Source organism: Balaenoptera physalus (genome assembly GCF_965194825.1).
Source record: "Balaenoptera physalus genome assembly, chromosome: 19".
NCBI classification, from domain to species: Eukaryota; Metazoa; Chordata; class Mammalia; order Artiodactyla; family Balaenopteridae; genus Balaenoptera; species Balaenoptera physalus.
Window position 1 is genome coordinate 45943106 of NC_138900.1, and position 16301 is coordinate 45959406.

At 34.2% G+C, this 16301-nt stretch overlaps 1 protein-coding gene across 1 annotated transcript in view; it reads left to right on the forward strand.

Moving 5' to 3' along the window:
• The window catches only part of LOC309649444 (uncharacterized protein), a 500484-nt gene continuing 484183 nt past the window's right edge, over nt 1-16301 (forward strand). The window contains exon 1 of the mRNA XM_082439483.1: nt 1-16301. This exon is cut by the window's right edge and continues 15546 nt beyond it. The gene's annotated coding sequence lies outside the window, so the exon portion shown is untranslated.

Below are 16301 nucleotides of genomic sequence, written 5' to 3' on the forward strand. Positions count from 1 at the left end.
AGGCTTTAAATCGTGCTGCAAGTACTGCTTTCAATGAAACAATTTTTTGATATGTTTTTCTCTTTATAATTCAAGTCAACATATAACTATTTTTATTTATTTGCTGTTTTCACTCATAGATTATTAAGCAATACATTTCTAAATTACTAACACAAAGCAATGTTAGTTTTATTTTTATATTTGAATTTTGACTAAATCTTACTATTGACAAACTGAGCTGTTTGGGAATTGCTTTATGACCAAATACATGGTCAATTTTTTGTGACTACTTCAAAAGAATGTATTATATTATTTATAATATCTTGTCAAGTTTTTCTATTGCTTTTTCAAATGTTCTGTTAAAATATGCCCATTAGAATTCCCATTTTTTTGTCATTTACCCATCTTTGTTTATATATTTTGAGGCCATATTACTAAATGGAAAAAAGTAATTAAAATTGTGATTTTTAATTCACAACTTATCATTTTCAAGTAATGGTTACCTTTATCTCTGTAACAGATTTTGCCTTGACTTCCATTTTTCTGTTAATAATATAGATATATGAGCTTTAATTTGGTTAGTTTTGACATATATTTTTTCCCTTTTCTTTTTGGTCGTAAGCCTCCTAATTATTGCCTGCTCGCAATTGCCCAATAACATTAATTTTGGGGTCCTCCTAGAAACTTAGATTGGTATGTCTTTCTCTAGAGAGGTTTTGTGTTTGCTTCTGCTGAGTACCTAAAGGCACCTAAGATCCCTTCCACTTGGTACTGCTTTCAACCTTGTTTAAAGATTGAGGGTCCCGGGACCATCAAGGATATGACTTCTCAGGATAGATAAAAGCACTATGCCCAAAGGATGTAAGGAGTCAGTTATAGATCTGACTTCCTCTCACTCTGAGAACATAGCCTTTAAGACCCCAGATCCATATAGGATAGTTCTCCCGTAAGTCTCTCCCCTGTTCAAGCCCTGAGTCCTAACCTCTGACTCTGGCTCATAGGGGCCACAGAGCCAAAAACACTTGTTTATGATGAATACTTTAGGTTATGTGGAGTTTTGGTGCTCTTATATTCTGTATACCTTTCTGATTATAGGCTTTCTTTCCAGAATTGGACTAGAAATTCTGCTATGTTTTTTCAGATGCTCAGGTTTTTGGGTTTTTTTTTTTGGTTTTAACTTAGCATTTGATAGCTGTTGCTTGACTTAACCTAGCCTGACACTCCCACCACCATAAACAGAAGTCCTTTCACATAGATTTTCTACTCCATGTTTTCTTGACTCACTCCTGTGGAAATAAATTGTGATTTTATATAATGCTAGCTCATCAACTTCAATATCTTCTTACATTTACAGCCAAAAATGTTTCCCTAAAGAAGGTGTGAATTACATGAGGACTAGAACTGTTGAATTGCCATAGGAAAAGCCCACAGACAAATTATGACTAAATTAGGGTTAGTTATTTCAATTTGGAAAAGGTTGTTTACTTTTTTTTCCTGACATCTACATACATTCACATTATCACTAGGTTTGTCGATCAAATCCCACTTTATGAGATAAAGGCCAATACTGTGACTTTCCATCCCAAGCCACTAAACCTGTAAAATAACTCCAGCATATTCACTTTACTTTTTTTTTTGAAGAAATAAATCAATGCATAGCATAATGTCTGGTACATATTAGACTTTTAATATATGTTTGTGGAAGTGAATAAAAATGTTAAATTGTACCTAGCAAGTGTCAGATAAAAATTTAATGGTCAGCTTGTTAACTGTTGTTTGATGTTTATAATTCATTTAAGACAATGAATACCTAAAACAATCATAAAAGGAAGATATTAAAATTTTGCACAAACCTATACCTACATTTATATCTATATGTATATCTATATATAATGTACATATACATATATGTGTGTATATATGTGTATATAAATATTGCTCTCTAAATTTTTGGCAATGTTTTGTTTTGTTTTTACATGAGTTCTTAAACACATGAATTAACACTGAATGTGATTTCTGCAAAAGTGAAAATTGAATTCTCTCTAGGGAGTATGTTTATCCCGCATATCAATCCTCAGCTTTTAAAATGGAACGTTAACATCATTTTGGGGTGCACCAAGGTGTGGCGTGTGTGTGTGTGTGTGTATGTAATACATTTCAAAATGATAGACAAATTGAGCAACACGTCATTGTTTTAGTCATGGTTTTTAACAAAGAAGTGGTTGCTATGCTGGATATTGCCCACTGCTCTTCCCATGCCTACTCTCCTCCCTTCTTTCTACTACTCACTGTCCTGGGAGGCTTAATAAAAGAACTGTATCTGCAGACTCCCTGATATGTTGCTTTGGTTTGTGTCTGGATGAATGGAAGCACTGGTGGGTGTGGAGGGAAAGAAGACAGTGAATGTATACATTGTCTAGGCTGTGGCACTCACCCAGAAGTCATTGATCCTCTCCCAGGCAACTTTCTCTTCACATCTCTGGTTCTGGGTTCTTGGTACCTATTCCCTCCCCCAATTCTTCAGGCCTCGCAGTAGTCACATCTCTGTTTTCACTAATCTTGGGTTTCTGCCCTATTTTTTTGTGTTTTCCTGCTCTCCACCCATACATACATTTATGAATAGTCCTTTATTAAACTTTCCTCTACTTACATTAATTTGAGTGGTTCATTTGTTTCCTGTGGCCACCCTAAGTGATGCAGGAGAGTAGGTTGTCAGTTACCCAGGACCCATAGTAATTGGCCAAAGTCTTTAGTTAGTCCTTAGTTAGTATGCAAAAAACATTATTTAATTTGCACAAAAAAATTTCATTCTCAATGCAGATAGCTCTGGGCCACTGATTCCCCACAATGTTACTCTAACATGACACTGTGAAAGGTGTCAGCAAACAAAGCTTTGAATATTGGCTCTGCTCACTTGTTAGCACCTTGGGTAAGTTTCTTAACCCTTCTGAGCCCCAGCGTATCATCCTCAAAGGGGGCATATTAATGCATGTCTTGTAGAATTGATTTAATGTGATAATAAGATAAATTATGATACTTAGCACACAGTGCATCCTCATTTAGTATCTTAGAAATTCAGACTAATCCATAGTAACAGAAAACAGATAAGTAGTTCCCTGGGGAAGTGGGAAGGGAGGGATTTCCAAGGAGCTTGAAGAAACCCTTGGAGGTGATAGATATATTCATAATCTTGATTGTGGTGACAGTTTCATAAGCGGACACACATGCCAAAACTTATCAGACTGTACATTTTAAATATGTGCAATTTATTGTATGTCAGCTACATTTCAATAAAGCTGCAAAAATTGCAATTAAAAAAAAGAAAATAGAGAGGACCCTGTTGATGGAGGAACAAGAACAATGTTCAGTAAGTGATAATAGAGACTTTTGTAAGGGCTTTGCTGATAAACAGGAAAACCAATGATCAAGGGAAGGAGAAAAAAAAATACATATATATATATATCTCTCACAGTTCTTTATCCATTCATCTACTGATAGTCATTTAGACTATTTCCATATCTTGGCTATTGAAAATAATGCTGCAACGAACATGGGAGGGGGTACAAATATCTTTGTGAGTTAGTGTTTTCATTATGTCATTTTAAGAAAGTTTTGGATGGCAAAGGTCTTACAGTGCTCACCTATACAAAGAATCCCTTTCAGTCCAGACAGTGTCCAGGTTTGTTTGTTTTTTAACTATTTCAAAGGCAATTTTGTGAGACAAAATTAATTTTAGAAGACTGTTTCCAAGATCCAGAGACTGGTATAAATTGAGACTATGTATTAGTCACAAAAACCTAACTCAAATTTACTTATACACTAGAGAGACTTCATGGATTCATATATCCAAAATTTCTAGGAGCTTCAGACAAGGCCAGATCCTGCTCATTCTGTCATTAGGATTTGTCTTGCTCCATCTCTCATCTCTGCTTTTCTCTGCCATTGCTTGACTCACAGGGAAGACTTTCCTATGAAGAAGCAAGAATGCTTCCCACCTCCTAGGTGCAGGCTTTTGTTCCTCCTACCTACAATTGCTAAGTAGAAGAAGGCATCCCTTTCTGAACAGCACAATCGACAGTTCTGAGGTAGACTATCTTTGGCCAGACTTAGGCAATATTTCCATCCTTGAGCTACGCCAGGATTATCTCTGGGCTCTGATTAGGAAAAAAAGGGAACTCTTACTTTGCCTACATGTAAGAATAATCCCATAACCAAGGAAGTGAAAGAGATGCTGAGCTGGTAATATAAACAACAACAACAATAAACACACAAACAAAATCATGCCCATCACATGGCATTCTTGTTGACAAAATAACTCTATTAAAAATATTTCTATAAAATGTTGGTCTATGAAGTAGTTTAATTCTACTCAATTAATTCCATTTTGAGTAGTTTATTTACCACTATAAAGCCCTGGGGTCAGACTCCTTGTTCATTCTTCTGAGCAAGGTATCAATTAAACTTCTAAATACTGTGTGAAAATGGTTAAGAAATTCCGGAGCCATAAGATACAGCAAACCCAACTGATTCCCTTTACTGTCAAATCCAAGTTCTGTTCATGTTCAGTAACCCTGAGGTGGACCAATAATACCATTATTGTAAAAGTCAGCAGTCTTGATACTTCTGGTTTCAGCTCCAACACATGAAGAGCTGGTAGGCATCACTCCTGCCTTAAAACAGGAAAAAGCTAAACAAACTGGAAATCAGTGACTTTTTTTAGACTAACCAAAGAAATAAGAATATAGGGCAAACTAATATTCTGAATTCAGGAGAGACAGGTGAACTCATGGAGTCACAGTAGAGATCAACCTACTTGGAGCAAATACCACTAGAACCATAAACTAATAGGACAATTCAAAAGATGATCTTGACTAATTGTTAGAGGTGAAGAGTGGATGTGGGGGAGAGTGAGAAACTGCTGGGGGAGGCAGTCTTAGGGAATCCCACATTTTTCAGGGATTTATCTCCAGGAACCCTACCAGGTTCTCATAGTGAGGAGTCAAGAAAGATCTCTTGTGATTCTGAGAAGGAGAAAGGAAGAATAAACATTGTGAAATATTCCCTGAGCATTCTCTACAACAAAGGGATGCTTCTCCAGAGAAAAGACTTTATCACAGCCTATCCCAACTGGGAAAAGGGTATTTCTACCTTTAAAACCTACAGTAGCCTATCTGTCTCAATGATTGTGGACAAATATGAGAACTACTTGTGAAGGTCACAGCCTAGGGACACAAGTCTACTAAAGGCTGATATTTAATCATAAGATTGTTATAAATCTTTCTGAAATAATTTTAAAATTCATAAGGAAAGACAAAAGACAGAGTAACATACAAAATACTGAAGAAAAAGAAATGGGAGGAGGAGGAAGAGAAGAAAGTTGGAGGACTCGCACTATCCTTTTTCAAGATTTACTATAGAACTATGGTAAACTAGACATCATAGTGTTGGTGAAACAATATCAACAAAACAGAATAGAGACCACAGAAATAGACCCATACATAAGTAGTCAAAGTGATGTTTGACAGAGCAAAGTCCAATTAATAAAAAAATTGCAATCACTTTAACAAATAGTAATGGAACAACTGGATATCCATGTGCAAAAACTGGAACCCAGGCACACACTGTACATCTTTCACAAAAATGAAATAAAAATGGATTATAGATCTAAATATTAAATAGAAAACTATAAAACATTTAGAAGAAAACAAAGAAGAGAGTCTCAAGGACCTTAGGGTTGGTGATGAGTGTTTACATGTAATAGCAAAAGCACAATCTATAAGAACAAAATTTGATAAGATGGACTTTATTAAAATTTCACATTCTGCTCTGTGAAAGACATTGTTAACAGAATGAAAAGGAGCAACAGACTGGAAAACATTATTTGCAAAATCATATCTGATAAAGGACATGTATCCAAAATATAGAAAGAACTCTCAATAATCAACAATTTAAAAAAATGGGCAAAAAGTCTGAACAGACACCTCACCAAAGAAGATATGCAGATGGAAAATAAGCATAATTTTACATTAGGGAACTGCTAGTTCAAATAACAAGAAGACATCACTTGACACCTATTAGAATGACTAAGATCCACACACTGCCCCCCCCAAAAAAAACATAAAGCAAAACAAAAAAAACCCTGACAATATCTACTGCCGAAGAGAATGAGGAACAGTAGTAACTCATATTCTTTGCTGGTGAGACTGCAAGATGGTAAAGCTGCTTTGCAAAATGGTTTGGGAATTTTTATAAAGTAAAATACAGACTTAACTTATGATTTAGCAGTCATGCTCCTGGGTATCCATCCAACTTACGTGAAAACTTATGTCCACACAAAAACCTGCACAAAAGTGTGAATGAATTCAGTCTAAAAAGACTACATACTTTATGCTCTCAATTGCAAGCCATTCTGGAGAAAGGAAAACTATAAGAATGGTAAAAAAAGTAATAATCAGTTTTTCCCATGAGTTTGGGAGGAGGGGTTGCTATTGTATAGATGAAGTACAAAGGATTCTTCTGGGTGAAACTTTTCTATATGATACTTTAAGGGTTGATTCATAACACTGTGCATTTGCCAAAATCCATAGAACGTAGGACAAAGAGTGAACCTTAATGTATGCAAATTAAAAAAAATCATTTAGAATGTCATGGGTTCCTTGGATGGAATACAGAATGTGATAAAACAACCTAACTATATTACACATATATGAAGTAACCTCACTACAGGATGTGGAGAGAAAGGATGCTGACCTAAGTAACTTTGGAAATGAGTGGAGTCTTAAGACTAAAGGCAAAAGAAACTACATAAGCAGTATACTGAAGCTGATAAAATGGTTTACCATGAGGGTATAGGTTAGCAGTTGTGATACTGTCTTACATGTATAACGGAAATGAACATTTATGTAAATAAATGCCCAATGGTAGGAGCTAGATTCCTCACTGTTGGAGTGGGAGGTTACTAATAAACAAGAGGAGGCTAAAATGATCCATGTGGTAATGAATTTAAATTGAAGGTACCGGTATGAAGCCGTGTTTAACTTAATATAGATGTACATGTGTACAAATAGAAATATTTATAGATATATGTATATATACAGTTTAGTATACACACATATAAGTCCATGTTCTCTCATCTGAGAGGGTCTAGAAGCATCTCTACTAGAGTAGCAATAATCACACATAGCACCCAGAACTTGGTTTCAAATACCATTCTTCAATAAAAGAAACAGGCTCCTTGGAGAAGTTGCTGATTATAGCACAGGAAAGGACTTATACAAGGTGAGCTTACAGCATCTTGTAGTAAGAAAATGTAAGATAGTGCTTAAAAAGAAAATCCCTCAATGGTGGTAGTGTTTCAAAGGGAAACAGGAGCCAAATGAAGAGTTCCCAATAGCAAAAGCTGGAATAATTCGACAAATAAAGTTGAATTGGATTATAAACCAAAGTATAAAATAAAAAACAATGAGTTCATACTGATATAAATAAATAATTTAATGAATAAATAAATGGGAGAGAAGAGATGAATATCCCGTAGAGAAGAATTTCAAATAAGTTTTAGATACTCTGCCCTCAGGAGGTGGAACATACCTCCCCACACCTTAAATGTTGGCTGTACACAATGATTTCCTTCCAGAGAGAACAGTATGAAAAAGCAGAGGAAAAGAAAAACTACAGTGGAATTGCCTAACATACTACCTTAGCCAGATGATCAAGGTTAACATCAATGGTAATAAATCATGTTGATATGTGCCCTTGTTATGTGATTAAATGTCATTTTCCCCTGTGATATTCCTCCTCCAAACTCATAGTCCCAGTCTAATCATGAGGAAAACATCAGACAAATCCTGATTGAAGGACATTCTATTAAATACCTGACCAAAACTTAAGGTCATCAAGAACAAGCAAAGTCTGAGAAACTTAACAAAAGGAGCTTACAGTGCATTATGAGTAAGTACAATGTGATACTCTAGATGAGATCCCAGAGAGTAAAAAAAAGGACACAAAGTAATAACTAAGGAAATATGAATAAAGTATGGACTTTAGTTATATCAATATAGGCTCATTAATTGTGACAATCTTGCCATAGTAATGTAAGATGTTAATAATAAGGGATACTGGGTGCGAAGTTTGTGAGAACTCTTTGGCAAGTTTTCAATAAATCTAAAACTTCATAAAATTAAAAGTTTATTTTAAGAGTTTAGTGGATTATTACTAAAATCTTTATGACGCATGGTATGCAGTTAACAATACATACTATAAATTGTGATGATATGAGACAATCTTAACCACTGTTATTTCCTTTAAAAATGAAATCTTCTATAATCTAGAAAATTCAGCCATGAAGTTAGGAGATAATCCTGGGGTTCTGGGATGTTACCCTTTAAAATCAAAACAGGTTTGTTGCATAAATTTAATTTATACCTGCCACCTTCACATTCCTCTGTCAACTAATCTCATATCACAGTAGAATCAAATGTTAAAGGGGACCCAAGTATTTTTTTCAATCATATCCTCTCAATTCTCGTGCTCGTAAATTTTACACTAAATTGTCTTTATTTTTTGTAGTGTTATTTTTTTACCATCCCAAATTTGTACATTTTAAGTTGTACTCCAACATGCATTTATTCTATAGCTGTTATTCTTTCTTTCATTATTTACATGTAGATGTTTCCTCACTGTTTCTTACTTTCTTTTAATCTCAGTTTAAATACTAAATTTCTCATAAATTCATTGCTTTGTGATGTTTACATTATTATTTGCATGCAGGAGAGTCTGGAACTTATACTGTCTAGTCTTGGCCAGTTTTTAAAACCCCAGATTTGATTTCAAACGGTCTTCCAGCCATCTTCACCTGGGTTTCCAGTAAGTACTTCACATTTAACATACGACACTCATTGAGACAGCACCCTGTCCATTATCGATGGCATTTAACGTGTATCCAAAACACACTCGTTGTCATAGATATGTCTTTCTGAACTCCTTGATTCTTTCCAACTTCCTCCTTATGTCTTTCCTCCTTATGTTTCTATTTCAGTTCCTGGACATAATCCTCAAGCGTCATTCTATTGCTTTGTTTTCATTCAACTGACTCCATTCACAGTTTTAACTTTCCTAAAAATTCTCTTTATAGCTTTGTTTTTCTACTTCAGAAATAAATGTAGAGATTGCCTTTGAAATGCTATCCCATGCTGCTGATTTTTGTGATATGTATCTCGCTTAAAAAATGTCTCAGAGGATACAGTTACAAAGATTTAGAGATGAGAGGAATAAATGGTAAACTCCCTGCTTCATCCCTTATTCCAGAGAGTAGGTAGGTGATGAAAGAAAAGAAGTTAAATATGATCTTTTACATAATTAGGTGGATGGTACATATTAAGAGAAATACAGAAGGTGAAGAAACAGATCTGGAGCAGTGAAAAATAATATATAATTTTGCACATCTTCCTCCCATGTGGCTAAATAGAGTTCAACACACAATGATATCTGCAAAGATACTGCAGATGTATAGGTTCTTATTTGGTGGTGTTTTCATTTTATTACTATGCTTATATAAATACATTACTAATATTATTTTATATAAAATATTATATAATGAATAAATACATGACTAAGTGATCTCCAAAATGAAGCCATTTGTGTACAATTTCCACAAAAATAAATTTACATTAGAAGCCTTCTTACTGTGTGCATATATGACAATTGTGCTCAAAGCTTCCTAGATCCACAGCTACACAAAATTTTCTTTAGTTAACCTAACAGGCAATTGCCCACTTAATTATCTTAATTTTCATTTGCTTTCTCCCCAGTCACTCTTATGGATCTCCATCTGTTATTTAGGCTCAGTAAGAGGGAGTACCAAAAATTGCTGTTAAATAACCAGCTCTAGATCCCTATTTTTACTTTGGTTTCAATTCTCAGTTATCTTAAGAGTAAAACAATTGCTCTATAAGTAAAAAGAACTTTATATTTTATTGGTTCTCCTTAAAAATCCAAATTCAATCTCTAACAAAAAAAGGTTCACTATATTTACTACAGAAATGACATATTAATCTAATCCATTTCCTCTACAAGTTGTCTTTGCCCAAGTTCAGGTTTTCTTCCTTTCACACTTGGGCAGCTGGCCATGAGAAAGTATCTACCATGGTTCACTCACTTATTTTTCGCTGCCAGAGTCATGAAAGGGGGCTCAAATCAACGGATAGAAAGGCACCCTATTACAAAGATATAAGGCATTTTCAGTTTAACACATGAATTCAAAGAAATCCTAATAAAAATACCATAAAGATATTTCTCTAACAAATTTTAAAAGTCCATTTGGTAAAAACAAAATAGACAAATAGGCTATTGGGAGGCAGGACAAAAAGAAGGATAGTGTAGAAGGAAGAGCTTCACCATATATAAGTAATAAAACTATAAAACATACACTTCAGAACACACATATTTACACACATATATAATTTGGTCTTGGTACAGAAACAGAATTAGCTGTTAATGTGACATACTGAATTCAGCATATGAAAATGCCAACATTTTTAAGTCAGCAAGAGAGGATGTGTTTTTTAATAAGTGCAACTGGAATAACTGGTTAGGATTTTAGGGAAAAGGCGGCAGTAGAATACATTTCAGTAAACATAAGTTTGAAGGAAAATATTAAACCTTAAATGACTAAGAAAATGTGATATATTTATATCAAAGTCTTACTTTGAAGAAAGACTTTTTAATAATGACAGAAAACAACAATGATATATAATTTGATTTCATCAATATGTAACACTTTCATTTGTCAAAAATACTATTTATCAAGGTAAAAAAATGAAAAAAAGCTGAGTTTTAAAAAAATAGGTAATGAGTTAATTAATATCTATGCACCTCCACACGCACACATATACATAGCAATAAATTTTAAGTCGATGAAAGGTGTGTGTGTGTGTGTGTGTGTATGTGTGAGATATTCTCATTTGGATATTTAGTTTACCACTCACTACTCTGTCCAACTGATATTTCTTTCTCAAAACTATACCACTAATCTTGAGAATATCCCTATTAATTAATGGGAAGGAGAAGATACATTTTACATCTGTTGAGCCAACTTAAAAATGTCATAGAGAAATCCTCAGTAAATTTTTAAATTTAAAAACAAACCAGAAATGAGATTTAGGAAGTTTCTCTTGGAAAAATCTCTGACCTAATGTCTTAGTGTACTGATAATTCTACAGTGAAGGACAATGAGGACGCATGAGAAAAATAGTAGCACCACACCTTAGACACAAACAAGAAAAATGTTAAAATGGCCCTCAGGGCTATTCAAAGAAGAATAAGAAGTCAAAATTTTAAGATAGGATGTATGCAAGAATACTAAAAAAACAAGAAGTTGGGGGATAGGAAAAGGAGAGAAAAACCAATGAGAGGCAGAGGAAAATGATGAATACATTTTTAATATTAAAGATTTTTAAATGACCAATGAAATTTTAATTTCAAAAATTAACCTGGACAGAAATTAAAATTTCAGAAAATACTTTTTGACACTTTTGAAAACTGTTGAGAATATGAAGTTTTTTATAATAGAACATAAAATGAGATGCAAAAATAGGCAACCATATAGCAACAGGAGAATAGTAAGGTAACAGAACTAGAATAGAGAAGAGAAAAATTCAAAAAAGTAGACCTTAAAATGACATTAGAAACTGCTAAAAACAGTGTAAATAGAGCTCAAAATGGAGAAAATACACAGAAAAAAGACTAAGAACAAGAAGTACTAAGCCCTCCTGCTATTTCCAAATTCAAATACACCAGCTCCCTCTTTCTTTTTTTCCATTCAAGAAACACCATATCTAATAAATTCCATACAACTACTGAACAATGGTATTTCCAAATGCATTTTCTTTTCATAGGTCTTGCTTACCACTCTTCAATGAGCTAGCTTCTGTTCACCTCAGATCTCAGATTGAATATCAGATCATCAGAGGAGTATTCCCTTACTGCCCTGTCTGGGTTGCATTCACCTGTTTGGTACCTCACACTCTTCTAATACCATGCACTTACCAGTTTAAAAAAAAAAAAAATATATATATATATATATATATATATGTATATACACACGTGTGTGTGTGTGGTGCTTGTTGTCACTGAGATTTTACATGCATTTATTTTATTATTTGATTAATATCTGCTCCTCTCTACTACACTATGCATTGCTTGCCATATATCTGCAATGTGCCAGGACAAAAGTAGGAGCTCTTTAAATTCTATTAAAAACTTTCACCTGGTAATATATATATATATATATATATATATATATATATATATATTATGGATCTCCTAGAGCGGCCTAATGTATGTATTTTCTGAATCTACTTGATTCAGGAAATCTATTCTGTGTTGTTCTTTTTTGGTTACTTAGCCAAGTTCAGATATTTTCTATTATCCTGATGCACACACGTGTGGGTTTGTGTTGTTTGTAAGTGCATCTGTGTATGCGTTTTTCAGTAATCTCACAAACAAATGATGATTTAAAGTAAAAATATCACTGGCCTTGGAGTCCAACAGTAAGAGTAAGGGCCATTATTTTAATTCACATCTCACATCATGTGCTTGGGCAGCAAACTCATCAGCTATCATTATGATTAACACCTTTATTATTACTACAAGAAAACAACAGTAATATAAAAATCCTCCACTTATTGAATGCCTGGCATGAGTTGAGCTCTGTACTGAGCACTATGAGCTCAGGATTTATAAGCCCAATAGCAGCCTCCTTATTGCCTCCATATTACAATTGGTTAAAACCCACCATCATAGATGTAAATAACAGCCTGGTCCACACATGAGTCAGGATTTGAACCAGGTTGGACAGTCAAAAGCCCTCTGCTTTTCACTGATCACTGCTGCCTCTCTGAACCTCTTTTCCCAGTGTAAAAAAGAGGTGAGAAAGCCTGCCAACAAGGTGTTTCTAAGGATCACATGCAATACAAGAATGTAGCTATTCCAGGGTCTGGAACATAGTAGGGATTCAATAAACATCTTTTGAGGAACAAATTCTCAACCGAGGGACATATCACTGAAGTGTTAACTATATGTATTTTCTGACCTTACCAGGTTGAAAACCCCTCAATGACAGGAATACTTAGAATTTCCAACATTCCAAATGGAATGGCAGAGAAGTCAATACTTGAAATCTAACTGAGGCAGCAGTTACACAGTCCAGTTGTTCAACAAATATTCACCAAGCACTATGTGCAAGGCAATCTTTTAGACCCTGGAGAAATCAAAAGTTATCTACAACTCATGAAGAGAAAGACTATTTCAAGGTTCAAAAACAATGTTGTAAGGACTAAAAAGGTGGGAGATAAATGACATATTGGCTACATCAACTTAGTTTTTTTTTTAATAATAAAACTGCCAAGCTATAATTTAAAACATTATTTTAAAAAGTCTCTTATCGCATAATTGTTTTCCAAGAGAACAGTTATGTAAATAATATTTTTCAAATGGACTTCCACCTATTATGTAGATAGTCTGACTATTATACTTAGCTTTGTCAGGTAAACAGATGGTATTTGTTCTTGCCTCATTTGCTTTCCTCAATAGTTATTCAATGAAAATAAATAATTCACCTAAATTGTCACAGACTGAAATTCAGGATCTTTGCTCACTCCAGACATGAGTTTAAGTAGTAACAGTATAATTACTTGCTAATTGTTCTGTGATTACATTTACCTTTAGCTATCACAACTTTAAAAGGTACCCTAATTGTAACTCAAATAATAGCGTTCCTCCATCATGCTATCTTCAGCTTAACTGCAGTGGAGAATAGAGGTATTTAATTGCTTTGAAACATGATCATCTCATTCTGGACATTAAAGAATTTTAAAGAGAATCAGTTATTAATGAGGAAAGCTTATGCTATTTGCTCTTGTCCAAAAGGGTTTTATCAGAAGACTCAAGTAATGTGTTAATGTAAAATGATGCTCTAAAATTATACATCTAATTGCAAGCTTGTTTTGATCTTTTCTTTGTGTAAAGCCCGACTGGTGACTGAAATCTTTTTAGAGTAATGGTAATTGGGACAACATGGATCACTGACAAGCACAACTAACATTGTTTTTAACTGTCAATACACCAATGCCTTCTTAATGAGATAATTTTTAGCCCGAGGGAGAAGGATTTAGTTAACCAAATGGAGGAACATAAACTGCCAAGTATTTTCTTAGCCTAGTTTATCTGACTCTCTCTCTTTTAATTTTAAGAAGAAGAGTTAGTAGATGGTTTATTCTGGTGGTTAGGTTGTTTATAAGCTATGTATATGCTTTAGTCCTATGCCCTGCTTAGCTGAGGTCATAGGTTCTGCTTGTCCCAGTCACAGAGATAACCCTGAACAGGAAAAAGGATACATTTGAAGTTATCCTCGTCCCCCTGGGTGGATATGAGACAACTTTGGGGCCTGAAATGAAATTTTACTTCTCACAAATCACTATGTCTCACTCCTTCCCTTAGCTCTAGTTTCTTGTAGGGGAACCTGAGTTAGCTAGTCTTTTTGAAAGATCTCAGCTTTTTTAAACAGAAGGTGGGTGGGAGATTGGTCTGTTTTGACACCAGTGTGTTAAAGAAGTAATGGTAACACCTCAGGCAAAGCTTCTGTGGTGGTAGCTGATATTAGCAATGAATGCTTGAGAAATGTGAATACAGGATTAAAATTTGAGACTGTATGACTATTTTGTTGCCTCTCTTTTCCAGGAGGTCCAACTTCCTCTGATACCACCTAGTGGTGTGTGTGTGTGTGTATGCCATATTTAGTGGTATATATTATATATGCTGATTTATTACAGAAGGTGATAAGGCAATGAGTTGCATTGAGGTTATAGACAGGGACTTTGGAGTCAAACAGGTGTAGGTTCATATAATCGTAGACAATTACTTTTACCCTTTTGAAACTCAATTTCTGAAAATGTAACATTCAGAGAATAGAAGCACTGATGCATAGTGTTATTGTAAAGACTGATTGGGATAATGTACGTAAAGTACTTAAAATAGTGCCTGCCACACAGAATGCACATTATTATAATATTATAATTAAACTTGTGCCATGCTCTGAATGCCTAGTGTCAAGACTATTATTCTCTAAGTTCTGAATCCTATTTTTGGTACATCTGAATCTTTTGCTAAAATGTGAATAGATTTTACTACACTGTATACAATGTGTGTGTGTGTGTGTGTGTGTGTGTGTGTGTGATTTATTTAAAATGGTAAACTGCTCTGATTCCAGGTATTTCCCTTTTCCACAAGTATTCACAGCGCCTGTAGTCTTTAAATGATGATTTTTGTTTCTGTCTTCTTCACAGATGAACAATTTCTAAGCTTTATTTGCCAAAAAAAAATGTTAATACTGGTGAACCTGCAGCTTCGTAATCTGATTATTATATATAAGTGAGGCAATATATTCTAAAATTCTAGTTCTTATCTACCTTTTTAAATTAACTACTTGATTAAGATAAAATTTATATACCTAAAAGTCACCCATTGTATGTGTACATATACATAGTAAATTCATATTCAATAAATTTATACATAGCCAATATCCAGTTTTATAATAGTTCCATCACTCCAAAAAGTTACTTCACGTCTATCTGAAGGTCAATCCCCACTCTCACCCCAACCTCAAGCAACTGATATGCTTTCTATCTCTATAGTTTTGCCTCTTCTGAAATTGCATATAAATAGAACCAAATAGTAAGTAGTTTTTGTACCTTGATTTCTTTCATTTATCATGCTTTTGAGGTTTGTCCATGTTGTTGTGTATATCTATAGTTTTTCTTCCCTTTGAATTCCCAAGTATATTACCTTGATGGATATACCACATTTTGTTTATCCATTTAAGAATTGATGGATATTTGGATTATTTCCAATTTGAAATTATATAAATAATGTTGCTACAAACGTTTTTTCCTCTACCTTTTTTCTGTGAATAAATCTTTTGAAATCTAACAAATTTAGCTCCTGTTTTCAGAGAAACATAAATGCGTACCTTGCCAGAAATACATGGATTCGGTGTCAAGTTTCACAGGCTCCTAGAACCCCAGAAGTCATCTATGGTTCCCTGGATCCCAGACTAAAAGCTCATTCCTAAGAACATGCAGATCATCACTTTAAGATACAGAGAAAGTTTCTTGTGTCCTTGTATAAAATTATAATTATACTGTGTTTTAGAGAAAAAGGAGCAATTGGTTTCCAAAGAACTAAAGCCATTTATCAAACTAATCATGATAAACCACACATAAGCAGAGTGGCCGGGGGTTAAGAAAGAGCTGTAAGCTGCTGTGACATCT